The following is an 11882-nucleotide window of genomic DNA, read 5'->3' on the forward strand; positions in this document are numbered from 1 at the left end:
CCTCTTGAGAAGTACATAAATACTGGGTTAGTTTACTATTACACGACAGCTAGGTACACATATAGAATAAAATATAGTATCGGACTATCGGTATGCCATGTGTTGGCAGTGCCACTGCAAGAAACAATTGATTTACAGTTTCACAACATAATGAACATATTATTGCCTCAAGGCATTCACCATTTTAACTGTGATTAATATTAACTTATTTGATGATCTAGGGTACAGAACAAAACTTAAAATATTGGTAAAGAACTTTCAATTAAGAACACAAGTACTACTAAAAGATGGAACCCCCTTAAAATTACCGTCTACAAAACAAATACAAAATACCTTTCAGACGTTTCTGTTCAGCTCTGTTCTAGGCACTCGAATCTCTTTGTTTTTTATAGTTCCCTGCTAACTGCATGTGTTTCAAGTGAAGATTATCTACTGCACGCATCACCACGTGAAGCTTGGATAACACATCATTGGTAGCACGGTGCAATTGCCTGCTGTGTTCTAGAGAACATGAACAAATTAAGGAAAATTTTAGCGTACCTTAAATGACACATGAAAGCTATTCTACAATAGAAAATATGGAGCAGAACAAACCATTTTCTGGCAACTTTTTGAGAGCAGCAGAAACAAACTCATTATTCGCATGCCATGGACCACTTTATGGAAGGAACATCTTCTCCAGAATATCAATTGTTGTTATTCTGAAGAGACGTCATTTCCTAGTTGACAATTGGAAAAACCTGAACTTTCTGTGGCACTGGCACCAGCCTCTAAAAGTCCATTTAAAAAGCCTGCTTCTAGGCGAAAGCATATACCATCTGACAAATAAGACATGCATTTATATGAAGGACAAAATGAAAAATAAGACACATCTAAAGTAGACAAGATAAATAAGCAAAGGCTATATAGTAGTCTGCTATTCGAATAAATAATTTATTTGTTAACAATCATCAATTGAGAAGGCAGGCCTGGTGCAGTGGTGAGAACTGTCTCACTGAGTCACCAGGTCACGGGTTTGAAGCATCCTCTCACTACAGGAAACGCATAAATTTTCGTGGGCCGTTTTATTTTCGTCGGCCGACCTACGAAAATTCGAATGTTATTTTCGTCGGCCTCGTGACCGACGAAAATGTGACGTATTTTCGTGGGCCGGGGAATATTTTCGTGGGCAGGCCCATGAAAATACTGTAGTTATTTTTGTCGGCCTCTGGACCGACGAAAATGCGACGTATTTCGTGGGCCGGTGAATATTTTCGTGGGCGGGCCCATGAAAATACTGTAGTTATTTTCGTCGGCCTCTGGGCCGACGAAAATGGTGGCCCTAAAACCCATTGAATCGACCGACGCACGTCCTGACACTCCTGCTCACCTGTCGCGCGCGGGCACCCCACAGCTAGCCAACCACCGCCGCCGCCGGCCTGCTCCCAACCACCGCCGCCGCCGACCTGCTCCCAACCACCGCCGCCGCCGACCTGCTCCCAACCGGCAAGTCCAGGAGGACGCCACTTCGATCCGCCGCAGGGAGGCCCCCGCCAGGCCGCAGGGAGGCTCCATCTCCAACCGCATCGCTGGCTCCCTCCTTGACCTTGACTCCGTCTACTACCTCGCTGGGCAACGGTACGTTTCCATAGCCACCGCCGCTACGAATGCCACCTACAAGTTCATGTGTAGCCACGCCAGCAACACCACATTTAAACCATGGATGCGACGTATGTGGACTAGTGGACGAGAAATCAATCTTCAGCATGCAAATGTTCTATTCTGTGCAGGATAGTGAAATTGGTATACAAATAAGTTTTCAGTGGAGAATGTACTGTGCTTAGCTTGCTCTTAAATCATTTAAATCATTGTTGTCTACTTTATTCGGTTGTTACATGTTACCAAAGCCAAATACCAGTAACATTTTCTTTTCAGTCATTAGCAAAGCCAAAGGGCAGGTTCTAATACAGTCATATAGAGATGCTTCACATGTCAACATGTTCAAATGAGTGGTACATTTAGTTCTTACAATTTTATACTTTATAGTTCGTTTTCTTTGATTGTGTATGCAACAACATAATATCATTTAATTCCAGAAAGACTTCCTATTGTTGATGAAAGCAACCCAAATAATTAATGAATTGATCATTGAGACGAACATATATCATTTTTCTTAATTAGATAACCACTTATTTAAGTTAATTTTATGTTAATTGCAATTATTGTGTTCAAATGGAATTCATACGTGCCACCAGCTATATATTTGTTTGATTTAAAAAGTTTAGCTGATATAAATAATTTGTAGTGTTATATCCGGCCCTACACTAATAGAGATTCTGGCTCCGCCACTGTCCGGATCCGCCAGGCTCGGTTCAATCCGGTACGTTAGGTGCTTTCGTTACGGCGAAATCTTCGTGTTAGGTGCGGTTGGTGACGGATTGCTCGTCGCCACACTTTGTTTTTTTAAAAATCTCTCCCTTCCGCTCCCTGCTTCGTCTGGGACTCAGTGCTCGGCGATTAGCGACCTGATGCACTGCTGTGATGCGCTGCGCGTGTGGCATTTTAAAAACATATATCAGGGACTCCAGGTGACTCCATGAACCTGCTGACCATACCAACAGCAAAACATATATCAGGTCTAGAATTAACGAGGTATCTCAGGCTCCCAACAATACTTCTGTATTTTGTTTGATCTCTTTCAGTTCCCTTTTCTGCCGTTACCAGCTTAATTCTTTGTTCCATTGGAGTGTCACTTGGATTGCAACCAGTCATATTCAAAGACTCCACTAATTTTGCTGCATACGCCTTCTGACAGAAGGTGATTTCATCTGTTGTCTGTCTGACTTCTAACCCCAGATAATAAGTTAGCAAGCCCAGATCACTCATGTCAAATGACTGCTTCATTTTCCTCTTAAAGTCTGCAATTTCTTTTACTGAAGGGCCACAAATAATCAAGTCATTCACATAGACACCTACTATCAACAAAGATTCACCAGAGCCCTTTCTATAAACTGCATGCTCCACACTGCATTTTGCAAACCCCAACAGAATCAGCTCAGAGTCTAGTCTTGAATTCCAAGCCCTGGGAGCTTGTTTCAGACCATACAGGGCCTTGTTCAACCTCAAAACTTTTGAATCCACTTCTGATTTCTGAAATCCTGGTGGCTGTGAGACATACACTTCTTCTTTGAGGTATCCATTCAGAAAAGCAGATTTTACATCCATGTGATGTATTTCCCAATTTTCATGAGCAGCTAAGGCAATCAACACTCTCACTGTTTCTAGTCTAGCTACAGGTGCAAACACTTCATCGAAGTCTACTCCTTCTCTTTGAGCATACCCTTTAGCCACTAGCCTTGCTTTGTGTTTCACAACATTCCCAGCTGCATCTTTTGTCACCTTAAACACCCACTTGAGACCAATTGCTTTATGTCCCATTGGTAGATCAGACCACTCCCAGGTATTGTTACTCTCTATATAGCCTGGAGTTCTGGATCCATGGCGTTTTTCCAATTTTGATTGGATAAGGCACTCTCCACATTCGCAGGTTCTTCTGCTGCAAGCAAACACAGACCACTGTATTCGAAATCATGGATTTCTTCAGTTGCATCAAACAGATCAGTCAGTGTTCTATATCTCACTGGCACACCATCTGTGTTCCCACTTGAGCCTGAAGTTGAAACAGGAATTTGGGCTTGAGCACGTGGAGCAGCTGGAGTCATAGGTGTTGCAGATGGTTGGGCCTGTGGAGTTACAAAGCCTGTGGAGGATTGTCCATGAGGAACCATAGATGCTGTTGATGACTGTGGAGATTGAAGTGATAAGTTTTCACCCCCTGAATTTCCACTACCAGTATCTGTCTCAGCTGAAATTTCTATTTCCGAACCAGGTACAGTGTACTGAAAATCCACAATAAACCCCTCAGTTTCAGATTGCTGAACTGTGTTATGATTGTTCCAGTCCCACGCTTCATGCTCCTCGAACACTACATCTCGACTAATATGTAACTTTTCAGTGGTAGGGTCAACCAGTCGGTAGCCTTTTGTTCCTGGTTCATACCCCAGCAGTACCATCTTGGAGGACCTGTCTGACAATTTCCCAACACCATTTGAAGTTTGGCATGGCACAAAGCCTACCTTGAACACTTTTCGTTGGAGATCGGTTCAGCAGATATACTGCTGTTGTGACTGCCTCTCCCCAATATTTCTGTGGCATTCTTTTACTCTTTAGCATACACCTGGCCATCTCCACCACTGACTGGTTTCGACGCTCAACCACACCATTTTGCTGAGGTGAATATGGGGTGGTTGTATAGTGCTTGATGCCTTGTTCATTACAGAAAATGGTGAAGGTAGCTGAATTGAACTCACCCCCTCGATCAGTTCTTATAGCCTTTAGCTTACCCTCATTTTCAGTCTCAGCCCTTTGCTTGATCTTCTTTAGTGACAACAATGCCTCATCCTTAGATCTTAGCAATTCTATCCACATGTATCGACTGAAATCATCCACTACAAGTAGAAAATAGGATTTTCCCACTACACCAAAATACTTAACTTCCTAGGGCCTAAACCGTCGGAAGTTAGAGCTAAACTCTCGGAAGTTATATAAACCGTCGGAAGATAGATAAATCCGTCGGAAGTTTGGCTCTCGTAACATTTTTGTCGGAAGTTACGCTAACTTCCGAGAGACACTCGGAAGTTACGCTAACTTCCGAGAGCCAAAGATCCCTCTCGGAAGTTACGCTAACTTCCGAGAGCCAATGCAGTTTTCTCGGAAGTTAAAGTTTGACGCCGTTTGTTTTGCGCTGACGCCGTGTGAAGGCTAACTTCCGACCGTTTTGGTTGTCCTCTCGGAAGTTAAAATGACCAGCACAAACAATGCAATTTAATTTTCATTATTCACCACATTAACAGCCACATATATCAAAATAACAGCCACATATATCAAAATAACAGCCACATATATCACAATGTACAAAAATGACAGCCACAATATACCACAATATATTTAAAAGCCACAATATACCACATGTCACATATAAAGTCATAAAAGTCTGGCCAGAACAGTCCACAAAGTTTCAAGTCTCACAAGACACAAGTTACATCCACATAATAGTCTCACAAGACATAAGTTTCAAGTCTCACAAAACACAGAATGGAAGTCCACTACTGTCGATCAGCATCAGGAATCAGCGAAAAGTGATGCTCGCTACCTCCACTGGCGAACAACGCATCGACAAAGTCTAAGCCATCATGTTGTTGCTGCACCGACAAGGTAGCTGGAGGGGTCTCATATACCTGAACAAATGACATTCATGAAGTTACACCATAATATAACAAGTAAATAATGAAAAATTTGCAAACCTGATGTTCGGTAGGTGGAGGTGGAGGTGATGGCCAAGGAAAATGTATGGGAGGTGGAGGTGGGGGGGCCATCGGAACCTGTATCCCTTGGGCTTGTGCTAGTTGCTATCAAATCGACGAACACATTAATGCCAGTGTTTTAAATCAATACATAACTTAAAATGAAAGATCTTTTTGAACTTACTTGTATCAGTGTTTGCTGTTGTTGAAACTGAGTAGCATAGTATTCTTGTTGCGCAGCATGTTGCCTCAAGTATTCCTCCTGAACCCTTTGCCGCTCCTGATGTTGCCTAAGCTCTTCTCGTAGTCGCTCAACTTCTGCAGTATCCTGAGTAGAGCGACGGGAGCTACGAGCAGCAGACCTCGACGAACCTCCCCTCTGAACCGTCACCTGGCTCGAGTCGATGACGTTATCGAACATCGAGTACCTTCAAACAAGTAACATCACAACAGATTCAAAATAAATGTATTGTACTTAAACCGATGAAACAAGATAAGGTATGTAGAGTCCATACCTTCCATGGGGTTTTCCACCACTCGCATACACAACCTGAGGATCAATAGGTGCGGTCCTCCAGTCATAGTCCGATCCATGCTGACTAGACATCGCCTCACCATATGCAGCCTGCATACAAAAGAACAATGCCATCTTACATACAAAATTTCATATGAACAAAATGTATCAAGCATTTCAAAACACTCACCAGACAATCTGTTGCCTTTTGGCTACACAACACATCTGGGTTTGCAGGATCTGGTCCTCTGTGCCCCCTCAGGTATACTTGAATATCACTGGGCACTACACCACTGCTAGCTTCCTGTATGTACATTTGACAAACATTATAATCAGAAATTACAGCAAGTCAACTACAATCAACAAAAATGAAATAAATTGCACTTACCATTCGTTTTGCCAAACGAAAGTGATCATCACCTCCATACTTGTGATACGACTCGGTTCCACGATTGGAACTTTGTCGCATAGACTTTGCCTTGAAATCATCAGAAGCCCAATAACGGCATAAGGCACGCCAAGCAGCATCATTGGCGGCTATCCATGGAATCGAATGCTACGGAAACACAATTCATTTACAAGTAATTGTATCATATACAAGCAACAAAAAAATTTCTAACACGAGCACAAACATCAATTACCTGAAGAAAATCTTGCTCAGTCATAGAAAGTCCATACTGTGTCGCCTCGCTCTTAGTGGCTGCACGTCGTCCTTCACTACTCAACATAGCTTGATTAATCACCTGGATTCGAACATAGTACATCATATCCGCAACAACATCTGCCGCGTTCCTATGGAACACGGAGTGTGCATGCTCGGTATGAGTATCTCCATCAGGCAACTTATAATGTTTCTGAAAAAAAACATAGTCAAGAATCCATAATATGAATCAATCATTGAGCTGATAACTTGGCAAGAAGATAGATAAACATACCCAGAAGTCGTGCCAAACTGCACCTTGCGCATTCCCATGTTGCGCGTTAACAGCAAGGCCGTATTGATCCCATCTTGTGACAGGGACCTCATTACCATTCTCAATCACCAATCCAGGCCATCTCATACGACAGATATTGCCCAACACTTTATTTACTTGCCTTACACGATCTTTGCCGGTGAAACTACTATCCACCCAACCCCTAACAACACAAGCACAATTGTCAAAATCAAAAAATAATTGTTTATCCTCAATGTGTAAGACATAAGAACAAAGCAAAGATGCTCTTACCCATCTCCATACGGTATTATCTCAACCTTGTTAACTGGTTCTTTAGGAGGGGGGACCCAACTAGTCTTTCGTGGCTTCCGGACCCGTGAAGACCCTACAACTCCGCCGCTTCCAGAACCTCCTCCACTAGCTCCCCCAACTCCCGACCCTCCATCTCCTGCCCACCCACTTGCATCCTTGGGCCATTCATCCCACCCTCTCTCCGCCTCCCTACCCTGGACATCCTCAACATCTTCCACTTGTATCCCCTCCTCTGTCTCTACCTCATCTTCAGACTCATTCTACAGAACAAAATTAATAATTTAGTTATTCGAAATCATACAAATATTACATTACAAAACAAATATATTGGTTACCTCATCCCTTAGTACGCCGACTGGCTGGCCCTGCAACTCTGGAACATGCTCCAACAAAGCTCTACGCCTGCTCGAGCTTGAACTAGTGCCCTGGAACACTAAGTCCTCCTTTCTCCCAAAAATGGAGGCTCTCCTCGCTAGTCCCTTAGCGAGCTGCTTGACCTTTTTAGACATCCTGTTATTAAAACAAAATCAAATTAGTAAATGAACATAAAGTAAATGAGCATAATGTATTGAAATGAACAATAAATAAATAATTACTTTTTAGTCGTATTCAAAATCAGGATCAAATTGTTTTCTTCGATTAGATGTTATCTTCTTTGACTTCCGTTTCCGTTTTTTGGGACTTACTACATCTTCAGGATCTCCCACTAATGATTCTGGCAAAACCTCAGTATCTATATTAAAATTGGCCGGAAGTTCATCTTCTTGGTAAATTTCTTCAACTTCCGCCTCAAACCATTCACCCTTGTTGTGTAACTGTTCACGAGGATTAACTTTGTACACTACCCATGTGGCTTCCAGCTTTATAGATGGATATGGTATGTAGTACACCTGGTCAACTTGGTGAGCAAGAACAAATTTGCTACATGCACTTGTTTTGAGCTCATGTTTGACTTCTACCATGCCAAATTGGTTTTCTACAGTCCCTTGATTGGGATCAAACCAATCACATTTGAAAAACACCACCTTAAGATTTTTGCTCCCAGCGAAGTCGTACTCGAGTATGTCATTAATAACTCCATAATAATTCATCTCTCTTCCACGATCATCGACTGCCCTGCATACAACTCCAGTATTTTTTGTCGCCGCAAATGGACGAGTACATTCAAATTTGGTCGAACGAAAACGAAACCCCTTAATGTCGTAACGACCGTAGCTTCTGACTTTTACGATTGCGTAAGACATCTGAAGCAAGTCCTCGTCTAAATTTGGAATTTTGTCACACTGCCAATCAGATGGTGAAATTAGATTTCTAAAAAAATATATAAAGTAGAACAAGAGTGTTAGGTTATTTACATAAGCTCGCAACCAATTAATGAAATTGGGCTTCCCATGTCTTCCTCGAAGTGCGTTTTCATACTGCCTCGAGGACAATTTCTCATTAAGTTGCGATTGGAATTCTCTGTTACAACAAGTAAACAAATGAGGTGCGGAACACGATTACTATATAGATACACAAATGACAAATTAAATTTCATCTTACTTGAAATATGGGGTCATCTCATCCATATTTTCATACATATAGTGCAAAGCGTCCAACTTTTCTTCGCACTCAGGATGATATTCCGTGGATGCTCCAATAGTCTTGCCCTCAATCTCAAAAATTTGGAGATTGCTGCGAGTCCGTACTTTGGCATCATGATACCTCAATGTAGGGGCATTGATATTGTGCTCGTCTGCAAAGTATACACTCGTGAAGGCTGCTACCTCTTTATATTTGAATTCTTCAGCTATACACCCTTCAACTCTTCCTTTGTTACCAACCATTGAACTAAGCTTCTTTAAAGCCCTTTCAATATGGTACATCCACCTGTATTGCACAGGTCCACCAACCTTAGCTTCATATGGAAGGTGGACAAGTAGATGTTGCATTGGATTGAAGAATCCTGGGGGGAATATTTTTTCCAACTTGCATATAAGGACAGGAATTTCTGTCTCCAACTTCTCCATCACCTCTTTCTTTATTTCTTTAGCACAAAGTTGCCTATAAAAGTAGCTTAACTCAGCTAACGCCTTCCAGATACTGACTTTCAAGTACCCACGGAACATTATAGGGAGGAGCCTTTCCATCATTATATGATAATCATGGCTTTTCAATCCAGTTATTTTCTTTGTCTTCAAGTTCACAGCTCTCCTAAACCCAGCCGCATAACCATCTGGGAATTTCAATTTTTTCAACCATTCCATTACTTCATTTTTCTGTTTAGGTTTTAGACAAAATTGAGCACGTGGCTTTTTTCCATTTTCGTCGAGTTCCTGGGTTGGTCGGTTACAAAGTTTTGCTAAGTCCTTCCTGGCCTTTATATTGTCTTTTGTTTTGTCGCCTAGATTCATGCAAGTACTTAGAATGCTTTCACCAACATTACGTTCCTGATGCATGACGTCAATGTTATGCATCAGAATCAATGCCTTAACATAAGGGAGTTCCCATAAACCACATTTATGTGTCCAGTTATGCTCGGTTCCAAAACCTATGTATCCATCACCACTTTCATTCTCTTTCAAATTATTAAGCATAGCCTCAATCTCTATTCCGCTCAGACGTCTGGGCGGTCCCTTTGTCACGATAGTGCCCTTCTTAAAGGTGTTAACCTCGAACCTATACGGGTGTTTTTGGGGCAAGAAGCATCTGTGGCAGTCAAAGTAACAGATCTTCCCTCCAAACTCTAGGCGGAAACAATCTGTATCCTTGCCACATATTGGGCATGTCAGAGTTCCATGGCAACTCCATCCAGCAAATAAACTGTATGCCATGAAATCATGAATGGACCACAAATACGCAACTCGAAGTGTGAATCTCTCATTTTTGTAGCAATCGTATGCTTCAACTCCTTTCCATAACTTTTTGAGATCATCAATCAAGGGTTGCATCATCACATTCAACCCTTTACCAGGATGGTCTGGACCAGGAATAATTAGGGAAAGAAACATGTAATCATATTTCATGCACAGATGAGGTGGAAGGTTGTATGGAATAACAAATACAGGCCAACAAGAATATGATGCCGCGTTTGTATTGAAAGGTGTGAATCCATCTGTCGCCAACCCAATTCGAATGTTTCTCGCTTCACTAGCAAATTCTGGATCAAAGTCATCTAGAGCCTTCCACGCATCACTGTCAGACGGGTGCGTCATCACATGAGTGTCCTCCCGTTCACGTTCTTTATGCCATCTCATGTGCCTAGCTGTGTTCCTCGAAAGAAACAAACGCTTAACACGAGGTGCAAGAGGCATGTAACGAAGTTGCTTTTGGGCTACCGTTGATGTGACCATTTCACCATCATCATTTTTAACCTCTACATATCTCGACTTGCCACACTTTAGACACTTACTATCATTCTCATGATCCTTCCAGAACAGCATACAATTATCTGGACATACATCAATTTTCTGATAGTCCATACCTAGACCAGATAGCAGTTTCCTACACTGATACACGTCTTTCGGCATCTTGTGATTTGGTGGAAACACTTCGCTGATTAAGTTCAAGAGCTCGTTATAACAATTGTTCGAGAACACGAACTTGGACTTGATAGCCATAAGTCGAGTCACGAAAGCGAGGACTGAAACTGTTGTGTGTTCGTGCAAAGGCTCTTCTGCAGCCTTAAGGAGGTCGAAGAACTTTTTAACCTCTGGAGGAGGCGGCTCCTCATGATTTGGTGGAAACACAAAATCAGGATCCTCCCTTAAATCTTCAAGCATCTCGTCCATTCTATCGCACTCCACGTCGTCAGTGTTGTTGGCTTCCGGCGAATTTTCACGGGGAAAGTCCTCGCCGTGATACACCCAGACTTCATAGTCAGGCATGTAGCCATATTTGCAAAGGTGTCCCGACAGAGTTCTCTTGTCTTGACATCTACAAATCCGACACATACTACATGGACAACGCACATCCGTGCCGGTTCTTGATATAGCAAAAGCACGATCAATAAAATCCTCTGTCTTTCTTATCCAATCCACCGAGGGATCATTCATACGCCAACCTTCATACATCCATCGACGGTCCTCACCCACCATATTTGATGCTAAAATAGTAAAACACATCATTCATAAATTTATTCCGTATAGAGCAACAATTTATTACGAGCAACGAGTCAGAACGAATTTTAGCAGCATAACCCCGTTGTTCTCTATTTGCATGCCCATAAATGGTGTAATAGAGACTAACATAATTAAATTATATGCACCAAAAATATTACTAGCACGCAACAAATAAGAGACTAACATAATTAAATTATATGCACCACCTAGCTTATTAAGTTAATTAACCCTATTAACATAACTTTCTACGGTTTAAAAACAGTTAACTCTCGGAAGTTAGTATATTTAATATAAAAAACTATAGTACAAACACTCGGAAGTTACCTGTAGCGATGCGAAGCTCGATGGCGAAGATGGTGCTGCGTGGAGGAGAGGCGGCGCTCGGCGCAGGGAGCGATGAGCCACACGGGACGGGTAGCGGCCGGCGCAGTGAGCAGCGAGCCCCGCGCAGGGCGGTGTTGCCGCGGTGGCCGGCGAGACCGTGCGAGCGGCCGGCACGGCGGGGCGGGGCTGGCGGGGCGACACGGCGGGGCAGCGGCCTGTACGGCCGGCTGGGCGGGGCGGCGAGCGCCCGGCACGGCGGGGCAGGGCGGGGCGGGGCGGCGAGCGCCCGGCACGGCGGGGCAGGGCGGGGCGGGGCGGTGCAGGGTGGGGCCGGGCACGGCGGTGCAGGGCGGCG

General features: G+C 43.1%; 1 long non-coding RNA gene across 1 annotated transcript; it reads right to left on the reverse strand.

Moving 5' to 3' along the window:
- Nucleotides 1-388: 388 nt before the first annotated feature.
- LOC118472065 (uncharacterized) lies at nucleotides 389-1019 on the reverse strand. The gene is made up of 2 exons (XR_004849594.1): nucleotides 595-1019; nucleotides 389-501 (listed from the first exon to the last, which is right to left on the reverse strand). It is a non-coding gene; the product is annotated as an uncharacterized lncRNA (long non-coding RNA).
- Nucleotides 1020-11882: the final 10863 nt, after the last annotated feature.

This window comes from Zea mays, chromosome 5, assembly GCF_902167145.1.
Source record: "Zea mays cultivar B73 chromosome 5, Zm-B73-REFERENCE-NAM-5.0, whole genome shotgun sequence".
NCBI classification, from domain to species: Eukaryota; Viridiplantae; Streptophyta; class Magnoliopsida; order Poales; family Poaceae; genus Zea; species Zea mays.